The sequence below is a fragment of the Lepus europaeus genome, chromosome 17 (genome assembly GCF_033115175.1).
Source record: "Lepus europaeus isolate LE1 chromosome 17, mLepTim1.pri, whole genome shotgun sequence".
Lineage (NCBI taxonomy): Eukaryota > Metazoa > Chordata > Mammalia > Lagomorpha > Leporidae > Lepus > Lepus europaeus.
The window spans coordinates 50,235,433-50,246,448 of NC_084843.1; the positions used below are offsets into that span (position 1 = coordinate 50,235,433).

Below are 11,016 nucleotides of genomic sequence, written 5' to 3' on the forward strand. Positions count from 1 at the left end.
AGGAGGAGCAGGAAAGGGGCCAGGACTGCCTCTCTGCCAGACCCCACCTGCCCACACACATCTTCATATTGGTGAAAAATGGCAAAAAAGAGCCCAGCCACCCAGTGGTAAAATACAGTTTTGAACATGGGGCTGGCAAAGCTCCATACTTGGAGATTGTCAGGGCACCAAGGATAGGCCCAAGAAATTATATCTTTAACAAGAATTGTCAGGTGGTTTTTTTTTTTTTTTTTTTTTTGTCACAGACATCGGGAAATACTAAAATGAGGGTAATAACTAGTATTTCTTTGGCATTATTTTGTGCTAGGAATGTTAGGCACTTTCCAAGAATTACTCTGGCTAGGCCTTAGAATAATCCTGTTGCCTTGAGATTCTATGTTACTTTTGTATTTAAAATGGACACGAGGGTTTCAACTCTTTCTGTTCACACAAAAACATTGATTTTGTTGTTCTGAGAGAAAGTAGGGCATGGTGTATAAAGGAGAGAAGATGTGCATATGCAAGAACTTTGGCCCCAGTGTGTGCCCACCCATTTTCTTTATTCCCTTCCTTGACTTTTCTCAGAATGTCCTTCAGTGGTGGTTTCTGAATAATTTTATGGTTTCTAGGAACTTGAACAGTTTCATTCTAGTAACTCTGTTCTCCAGCGCCAAGTGTCCAAAGCAATGGAGAATTCCCCACTTACACACACAGACCTGTAGTCACTAGAGGATAGGAGCCCATCGCTGCTTTCCTCAGCCTTTGTATGAGAGTACTGGGACATTTCATGGATGGGCAGGCATGTAGGCCACTGGTTAGGTTGCCACTTGGAATGTCCACATTTCGTGTTGGAGGGCTAGGGTTTTGTTCCGGCTCTCCACTTGATTCTAACTTTCTGCTAACACATACTCTGGGAGACAGCAGGCGGTGGCTAAGGGATTTGGGTCCCTGCCATACACACGGCAGACCTGGATTGAGTTTCCAACTCCTGGCTTTCACCTTGTCTGGCTCTGGCTGTTGTGGGCATTTGAGAGTGAACCAGTGGGTGGCAAAGCTCTGTCTCTCTATCTTTCAAAGAAATGAAATATACAATTTTCAAGATGTTAGTAAAATATGGAATTAAAATATATTTTGATGCAGAAAAAAATTTGAAATGCATACCTAGTTTTTCACACCATACATTTTCCACATGGCTTTTGAAGTCCTCTTGTATGGGGAAATATTTCAAAGAAAACTCATGATCATTGGTGTGCGTCTAGTGCTCTATGGAATGACAATTGACTAATAGCCCTGGTTCTCTTCAGCTCTGCCACTTGCTTGCTATGGGACTCCTAACCCTTCTTGGATTCCAGCCCTGCGTGTCTCTTAGGATGGAAAAATTGAATAAGTCAGAGGCTGAGAAGGGGCAGTGAGAGAAAGAGAAGAGATATTCTTTTACTGGTTCTAGAATCCACTCTGACCATACACTAATAAAAGGAAATGAGTTTTGTAATAGTACCTTATGTTCAAAGAGCCGGTGGAGCATACAGCAGGATGGTAATTACACAGCTCACACCTAGGGAATGAACAATCACTGCGTAGGATGGCCAGTGCTCCCTTTTCAGTGGGTTTCTACTACAGAAAAAGACGTTAGGCGTGATCCCGGCTCTTGAGGAGCTCACAGTTAACGGGTGAGAAGACAGGAGGAGAAGGAGGGAGGAGAATCAGCTGTGACATTGAACCACAAAGGGGCAAGCATGCACAGCCAGGAGACCCTAGGACTGCTCCAGGCGCCTTTGTGAGGGAGATGATGGTGGAACCGAGTCCCATCTCGGTTCCTGAGATCGCACAAGGATCACGTTGTCTGTGAGAAGTTTTTCAGGAAGTATTTTATAGGATCAATATGAGTCACCTGCTTGAAGGGTGAGAGCGAATTGAGGGCCTAGGACTAGTAATCAGCCATAGTAGCCGTTGTCTGCTCCATGCGTACCTCATGTCGGGGAGTCTGCCGGTTTTTTCAGCTGTACCATATGATTTCATCCCCACCACAATCCAGGGAGGTGTATGCCCTGACTTTGGTAGAGGAGGAAGCTGAGGCTCGGAGGATAAGTAACCTCTCCATAGTCTGACAGTTACGCCTTCCCTAACATTGAAAGATATCTATTCTTCCTTCTAAATCCAAGACAGGGTCTTAAGAAGGAAAGTACTGTGATTACAGATGGATGGTTTTTAATTTTTTTTTTTTTTTTTTTTTTGACAGCCAGAGTGGGCAGTGAGAGAGAGAGACAGAGAAAGGTCTTCCTTTTTGCCGTTGGTTCACCCTCCAATGGCTCACGCAGCTGGCGTGCCAGGAGCCAGGTGCTTCTCCCGGTCTCCCATGCGGGTGCAGGGCCCAAGCACCTGGGCCATCCTCCACAGCCCTCCCGGGCCACACCAGAGAGCTGGCCTGGAAGAGGGGCAACCGGGACAGAATCTGGCGCCCCAACCAGGTCTAGAACCCGGTGTGCCAGCGCCGCAGGTGGAGGATTAGCCTAGTGAGCCGCTGTGCCGGCTTGGTTTTTAAATTTTTAAGAAGTTATGTATTTGACAGAGAGCATGCATTCCCGTCTGCCCTATGCCTACAACAGCCAGGGAGCAAAAGCTGGTGAAAGGAAAGGCCAGCACCAAACACATCAACCACCAGAGTAGGGAGAAGGGTTACTATCGGGTGGAGGAAACCAACAGGCTGCGTCCCCATGCACAGAGAACAGCAGCCTGTGCTGGGAGAACAGGGCTTATTCAGCTGATAGCGTTGCAGAGGGAAGGAAGTGGGAGCAGCAAATCCCGCTAGGGTGGGGGTGGAGCTGACGCTTGTGATTGGGCCATGTGGTCACCTGACTTCTAGTGAGCCAGCCTGGGCTTACAGGGAAGCTTATTCTGCAAAATGGTGACGGGGCCAGAGCCTAAGATGGCACCACAGGTAAAACCATGTCATTTTACTAACAATCCCCCGTTTTGTTATTTATAAAGCAAGTATTGTACGGGATTACATTGGCCCCAAAAGTCCAGAAGGGGTGGAAGGATGATGATCTATCTTCTAGAACTGCTTCTGCCGACCTGGGGTAATGAGTTACCCTCTGCTGGCATGGGGTGATGTCTCGAGCTGCTGTCTCCTGGGTGAGGAGCTGAGTATATTCCTGTAGCAGCATTTGGTTGACCACCTGGTTGGTAAAGGCATTGGTTCGTTCCGTTATCACCTCCTTTAAACACTTAAACAGGCACTGTAGCATAAAAGACAGGGTGAGAATAACAACCAATAATCCTAACAGTGGCATTAACCAAGTAATGGGAGGATTTCATAGAGGAGAGAAAATGAGGGGAGGAGGTCCCTGGACCCTTGTGACTGTTTGATGGATGTGGTTTAAAGCTGATCCCAAACAAGACTGGGAGAAAGGACTGCTTGTCTCTCGTGGGTAGAGGGGTTTGTCTGTGGAGAAAATCCTGAACAATCATACAACATTAGGTTGGGGAGCAGACCATCAATATTTGTGGTGGCCTTTGCTTTCAGCTGGGACCCAGGAATTCAGTCCAGGAACCTAACTACTTGAGCTATGATAGCTGCCTCCCAGGGTCTGGATTAGCAGGAATCTCGAGTCAGATCCCAGAAGTGGGTATCAAGCTCTGGTAGTCTGATGTGGGGAAAAAGTCATCCTAAGTGGCATCTTTTTTTTTTTTTTTAAGATTTATTTATTTATTTGAAAGGCAGAGTTACAGAAAGAGAGGGAGAGACTGAGATCTTCTATTTGCTTTTCACTTTTAAAACGGGCACAACACCTGGGCTAGGCCAGGCTAAGGCCAGGAGCCTGGAAATCCATCTATCTCTCCAACGTGGTTGGCAGGGGCCCGAGCACTTGGGCCGTCTTCCACTGCTTTACCAGGCATGTCAGCAGGAAGCTGGATCGAAGTGGCACAGCCAGGACCCAAGTGGCACCCACATGGGATGCTGGCACTGCAGGTGGCAGCTTAACCCTCTGTGCCATAGTATTGGCACCCTAGTTAGCAACTTAACAACTAGGCCCACCATCCATCCCTCATCAGAGATTTTTCTAAGAATTTGCTGTCTGCAGAGGTAGAAAGACTAGTTAAGAGATTGATGAGAAATGGGGACCTAAAGTAGTGGTTGTGGGATGGAGACCATTGAACAGGACAGGAAGTGTGCAGGACGTAATTCTAGACTGGATGGAAGGCAGAGAGAGCAGCGGGAGTTGTTCCCCAGGTGTCTGCCCTGAGTAAGGAGTGGATGACGCTTTCATTTGCAGAGAGCAATACCTGACCTGACTCCCTTTGAGAGAGTGAGTGTGTGTTCACTTCTGGGCCGCAAGGAGCTGGAGGTGAATGGGGGGTATCTGAGTGGAGTGGCTTTGTAGGATGCTGATGGGAGTGCTTGACTCGTGGGGAAAAGAAGTTCTGGAAACAATTGGATGGTAGATGATAATCACCCAAAGAATTTTGGTCAGTTTGGTCTAGATCAATAAAAGGCCTGGAAGGAGAAGAGCCAGTGGGGACAGCTAAGCAGAAGCAGCCAGAGAGGTGGGAGGAGATCCAGACAATATGAGTGGGGAGGCAGATGCAGAGACAGGGTGTACAGAAGGCTGGATGTTTCAGGAGCGAGGGAAAGGATGGGGGCCAATGAATCCTTGGGAGAACATTTTGATTTTGCATTCATGTAGGGAATCCAAGTGCAGAGGTGCCTTTTTGTACTGGCCCCACCCATGATTGCTTATGTTTATGCATAAACCAAGTGGGAGGCAGTTGGGTGTGGTGCACTATGCAAATTCCAGTTTCTACTCTTTTACAAGCTAACTAAGCAAGCGTCATTTAACGTCCTGGGCCTTAGTCTGTTCATGCTGTATCATGTCAGTCAGTGGTTCAGGCTCCATAACCACTCGTTCCTTGCTCTGCACTTGAGCTTGATTAGTTTTCAGATCACATAAATGACATGTTCAGAGCATTCTTAATCCTTTCTTCTGGTGAAAATCTTGCTTTACTTAATGGGGAGGGGACAGGAATGAAATTGCTTTCTTAATGTTACATGATGATGGCTTCCTATGGTACATGTCAAAAAAGGCAGGACATCATACCTAGGAATACTTTGAATCTGGTCTCAGGTTTCTTTCTGTTTTTTTTTTTTTTAAGATTTATTTATTTATTTGAAAGGCAGGTTTACAGAGAAGGAAAGACAGATCCTCCATCCACTGATTCACTCCCCAAATGACTGCAACAGCCCAGGCTGGGCCAGGCTGAAACCAGGAGCACAGAACTTCCTCCAGGTCTCCTACATGGGTGCAGAGACCCAAACATTTGGGCCATCCTCTGCTGCTTTCCCAAGAGCATTAGCAGGGAGCTGAATCAGAAGTGGAGCAGCCAGACACAAATTGGCACCCATATGTGATGTCGGTGCTACAGGCCGTGCCTTAACCAGCTGCGCCACAGTGCCAGCTCTGGGTCTCAGGTTTCTAGGTCTTTGAATCTTGCATTTTGAGCCTGGTGTATTATATAATATTACATTTCTTGAATTCGGACTGTTTGCAGACATGCTGAGATGAGCAAACACACTATATGTGATAGATGTAGATGGCAGCCGAAAACAATGCCTCAACTTCCCGAGTGCTGTTCAAGGTTCTTGGTGCTAAATGTCTCTCCAAGTCTTGCTGCCTACTTTTTCTCCTCAAGTTCTGACCAAAACTCACTTTATTCATGTTGACCAGCTTGACTTTATCCTTTCTAAGCTTTTTGCTCCTTTGCCTGTGCTTCCTTTCTTCACATAATAAAATCCCACCCATTACTCAAGTCCCAGTTAGAGTGCTGCCTTCCCTCCAAGTGGTCACTCATTCAGTCAGGATCTACCGAGTGCCTAATACATGCAAAGGTTTTTCAAGTTCATTGTGCCAACTGAGATCATAATGATGTAGTACTATTAACAACCATACCAATCATGATGGTAGCCAAAATATATTAACACTATGTGGCAGGACTCTTTTGTACATGATATAAATGTATTTAATAATTATTTATATATTTAATAGTTAATTGATTTACTATAGCACTCCTCATATTGTCTTATCTTAGCATGAATATTTGTTTTTTTTGACCTGGTTAAAGATTTTGTTTAAAGCTTTTATTTAATGAATGCAAATTTCATAGGTAAACTTTAGGAATATAGTGGTTCTTCTCTCTATACCCACCCTCCCACTCCTACTCCTGTCCCACCACCTACTCCCTCTCCCATCCCATTATTCATTAAGATTCATTTTTAATTAACTTTATATACAGAAGGCCAACTCTATATTAAGTACAGATTTCAACAGTTTGCACCTACACACACATACACACACACAAACAACATATAAAGTACTGTTTGAGAACAAGTTTTGCAGTTAATTCTCATGATACAATGCATTAAGGACAGAGGTCCTACATGGGGAGAAGTGCACAGTGACTTCTGTTTTTGATTTAACAATTAACACTCTTATTTATGACATCAGTGATCACCTGAGGTTCTTGCTATGAGCTGCCAAGGCAATGAAAGCCTTTTGTGACCACAAACTCCACCAGTATTTAGACAAGGGCATAAGCAAAGTGGAAGCTCTCTCCTCCCTTCAGAGAAAAGGACATCCTTCTTTGATGGCCCCTTATTCTCACTGGGTCTCACTTACAGAGATCCTTCATGTAGGATATTTTTTGCCACAGTGTCTTGGCTTTCCATGCCTGAGCTGCTCTCATGGGCTTTTCAGCCACATCCTAATGCCTGAAGAGATGATTCTGGGGTCAGAGTGTCACTTAAAGCGATTGTCATTCTATGAGTTTGCTGGGTGGACTGCTTCCCATGTTAGACATTCCTTCCTTTTTAATTCTATTATTACCAGGCACTTGATGCTATTTATATGATCTTTTTAACACTTAATCTGATCTATATGTTCACTTTAACACTTAATATGATCACTTTAATAATTAAGATGACATTGTTACCACTAATTTCAGTGGGATTTAAAGTCCCATGACAAGTTTTTTTTTTTTTTTAAGATTTTTATTTATTTACTTATTTGACAGGTAAAGTTACAGACAGTGATAGAGACAGAGAGAAAGGTCTTCCTTCCGTTGGTTTTTACTCCCCAAATGGTTGCAATGGCCAGAGCTATGCCAATCCAAAGCCAGGAGCCAGGTGCCTCCTCCTGGTCTCCCATGCAGGGCAGGGGCCCAAGCACTTGGGCCATCCTCCACTGCCTTCCCAGGCCACAGCAGAGAGCTGGACTGGAAGAGGAACAACAGGGACTAGAACCCGGCACCCATATGGGATGCCGGTGCCACAGGCAGAAGATTAACCTAGTGCACAACAGCACCAGGCCCGACAAGTTGTTAAACTGTACCCTTAGAAGTAAGTCTGTAGGAATGTATGCAGAACTCCACAGCTTTACAGTTAGAAACTTCCTCCTCCCTCTCTTATTCCCTCTTATTTTTTTTTACTGAGATCTATTTTCAATTGACTTTATACACATATGATAAACTCCATGTTAAGTAAAGAGTTCAACATATAGTATGAAGAAGAGAAAAAACATAAAAATAAAAAACTGTTCCTTGACAGTCAAGACGAGGGCTGTTCAAGAAATTGCTTCTCAAAGTGTCAATTTCATTTCTACATCTTTCATTTTAGGTATGCTATTAGTTCTGACAGATCAGGGAGAACATGTACTATTTGTCCCTTTGGGACTGGTTTATTTCACTAAGTATGAAGTTTTTCTTGATCCTTTTTTTTTTTTTTAACAAATGACTGGATTTCATTTTTTACAGCTGTGTAGTATTCCATATATTACATATCCCATAATTTCTTTATGCAGTCTTTGGTTGATGGGCATTTAGGTTGATTCCATGTCTTAGCTATTGTGAATTAAGCTGCAATAAACATGGAAGTGCAGATAGCTCTTTTATTTGCCGATTTAATTTCCCTTGGGTAAATTCCCAGGAATGGGATGGCTGGGTCATATGGTAGTTCTATATTCAGATTTTTGAGGTATCTCCATACTGTTTTCCCAAGTGGCTTTACCAGTTTATATTACTACCAAAAGTGAATTAGGGTACCTTTTCCCTGACATCCTCTACAGCATTTGTTGCTTGTTGATTTCTGTATGAGAGTCATTCTAATCAGGGTGAGGTAAAACCTCACTGTGGCTTTGATTTGCATTTCCCTGACAGCTAGTGATCCTGAGCATTTTTTCATGTGTCTGTTGGCCATTTGGATTGCCTCTTTTGAAAAATGTCTGTTTTAGGCTGGCGCCGTGGCTCAATAGGCTAATCCTCCGCCTTGTGGCGCCGGCACACCGGGTTCTAGTCCCGGTCAGGACGCCAGATTCTGTCCCGGTTGCCCCTCTTCCAGGCCAGCTCTCTGCTGTGGCCAGGGAGTGCAGTGGAGGATGGCCCAAGTGCTTGGGCCCTGCACCCCATAGGAGATCAGGATAAGCACCTGGCTCCTGCCTTCAGATCAGCGCTGTGTGGCGGCCATTGGAGGGTGAACCAACGGCAAAGGAAGACTTCTCTCTGTCTCTCTCACTGTCAAAAAAAATTATTAAAAAAGAAAAATGTCTGTTTAAGTCCTTGGCCCATGTCTTAACTGGGTTGTTTTGTTGTTGTAGAGTTTCTTGGTCCCTTTATATATTCTGGTTATTAATCCTTTATCAGTTGCATTGTTTGCAAATAATTTCTCCCATTCTGTTGGTTGCCTCTTCATTTTTCTGTTTCTTTTGCAGTATAGAAGCTTCTCAATTTGATGTAATACCATTTGTTAATTTGCATTTGATTGCCTGTGCCTCTGGAGTCTTTTCCAAGAACTTTTTGCCTGTGCCAATGTCTTGCAAGGTTTCCCCAATATTCTCTAATAATTTGATGGTATAAAGTCATAGAGTTAGGTCTTGAATCCATTTTTAATGGATTTTTGTGTAAGATGTAAGGTAGAGGTCCTGTTTCATCCTTCTGCATGTGGAAATCCAATTTTCCCAGCACCATTTGTTGAAGAGCCTGTTCTTGCTCCAGGGATTGATTTTAGCTCCTTGGTCAAATATCAGTTGGTTGTAGATGCTGCTTGGATTGATTTCTGGCATTTCTGTTCTGTTCCATTGGTCTATCCACCTGTTTTCATGTTGATCCGAAGCCAGGAGCCAGGTGCTTCTCCTGGTCTCCCATGCAGGTGCAGGGCCCAAGCACTTGGGCCATCCTCCACTGCCTTCCCGGGCCATAGCAGAGAGCTGGACTGGAAGAGGGGCAACAGGACAGAATCTGGAGCCCCGACTGGGACTAGAACCCGGTGTGCTGGCACCACAGCTGGAGGATTAGCCTAGTGAGCCACGGTGCTGGCCAATTTCTTCTTTAATTTTAATTATTTCTTTTCTTCTACTTGTTTGGGGTTTGGTTTGCTGTTTTTCTTTTTTTTTAAAGAATTTATTTGACAGGTAGAGTTACAGAGAGACAGAGAGAAAAGTCTTCTTTCCATTGGTTCACCCCTCAATTGGCCGCCACAGCTGGCGCTGGGCCAATCCGAAGCCAGGAGCCAGGTGCTTCTTCCTGGTCTCCCATGCAGGTACAGGAGCCCAAGCACTTTGGCTATCCTCCACTGCCCTCCCGGGCCACAGCAGAGAGCTGGACTGGAAGAGGAGCAGCCGGGACTAGAACCTGGTGCCCATATGGGATGCCGGCGCTGCAGGTGGAGGATTAGCCAAGTGAGCAATGGCGCCGGCCCCTCTTGTGCACATTTTAAGATCTGTTCTTTGTATTTCACCGAGATGAGTTCTGCTACAATGCATCATGGTGCAGTTCCTTTCTGGTCCTGTCAGTTGGGAGTTCTGTGTACTTCCTGTACTTTGATGTCTCTTTTTTTTCCTCCAGACTAGGGAAGTTCTCTCTGTTACTATTCATTAAGAAGGCTTTCTAAGCTTGAGCTCAGTGACAATAGAATCTATGGAGGTCTGGACATGTTAGCAGAAAAACTTCCAAATATCACACATCTAAACTTGAGTGGAAATAAGCTGATATCAGCACCTTGGAGCCATTGAAAAAGTTGGATTGTCTGAAAAGTCTGGATCTGTTTAACTGTGAGGTCACTAACCTGAATGACTACCAAGGGAGCATCTTCCGGCTCCTGCCCCAGCTGACCTACCTAGACGGCTACGACCGAGAGGACCAGGAAGCCCCTGACTCAGATGCTGAGGTGGATGGTGTAGATGAAGAAGAAGAAGATGAAGATGAAGAAGGAGAAGATGAGGAGGATGAAGAGGACGAAGATGGTGAGGAGGAAGAGTTTGATGAAGAAGAGGGTGAAGATGAAGATGTAGAAGGGGAAGAAGATGAAGATAAAGACAGTGGAGAGGAAGAAGAATTTGGACATGATGGAGAAGTTGATGAAGATGAAGAAGATGAGGATGAGGATGAAGAGGAAGAACAAAGCTGGAAAGGTGAAAAGAGGAAGAGAAACAGATGATGAAGGAGAAGATGACTAAGAGCCCAAGTAACCTGCAAAGACAGAACTGTTCAGTATTGGTTGGACTGCTCATGGATTTGGTAGCTGTTTTTTAAAAAGAAAAAAAAAATAGGTAGCTGTGATACAGACCCCAGGACACTCACCCACCCAAAGAGCCAAAGAATAGTTCCCGTGACATTCCACCTTCCTCCATGTAGTCCCTCTTGGTCACCCACCACCAAGCTTGGGGACTCACCCCAACAAAATTGTAAGCGTTGTTAGGTTTGTGTGTGAAACTTGCTGTAGCGTGGGCAGCTGTGATTGGTGAGTCAGCCGTCCGTGGCTACCAGTTATGCCGAGATTGTAACAGCATTTTTACTTTCTGTACAACAAGAAGCTTTGTAAATAAAATCGTAACATTTTGGGTCTGTTAAAAAAAAAAAAGGCTTTCTAATCCTTTCTTTTTTCCCACACCTTCTGGAATTCCTAGGATCCATAAGTTGGGTCATTTGATAGAATCTTTTAAATCTGCAACTGTGATTTTTAATTTTCTAATTTCTCTTCTTGTATTTGGC

At 44.6% G+C, this 11,016-nt stretch overlaps 1 pseudogene; it reads left to right on the forward strand.

Moving 5' to 3' along the window:
• Positions 1–2,881: 2,881 nt before the first annotated feature.
• Positions 2,882–10,481, forward strand: LOC133776291 (acidic leucine-rich nuclear phosphoprotein 32 family member B-like; annotated as a pseudogene).
• Positions 10,482–11,016: the final 535 nt, after the last annotated feature.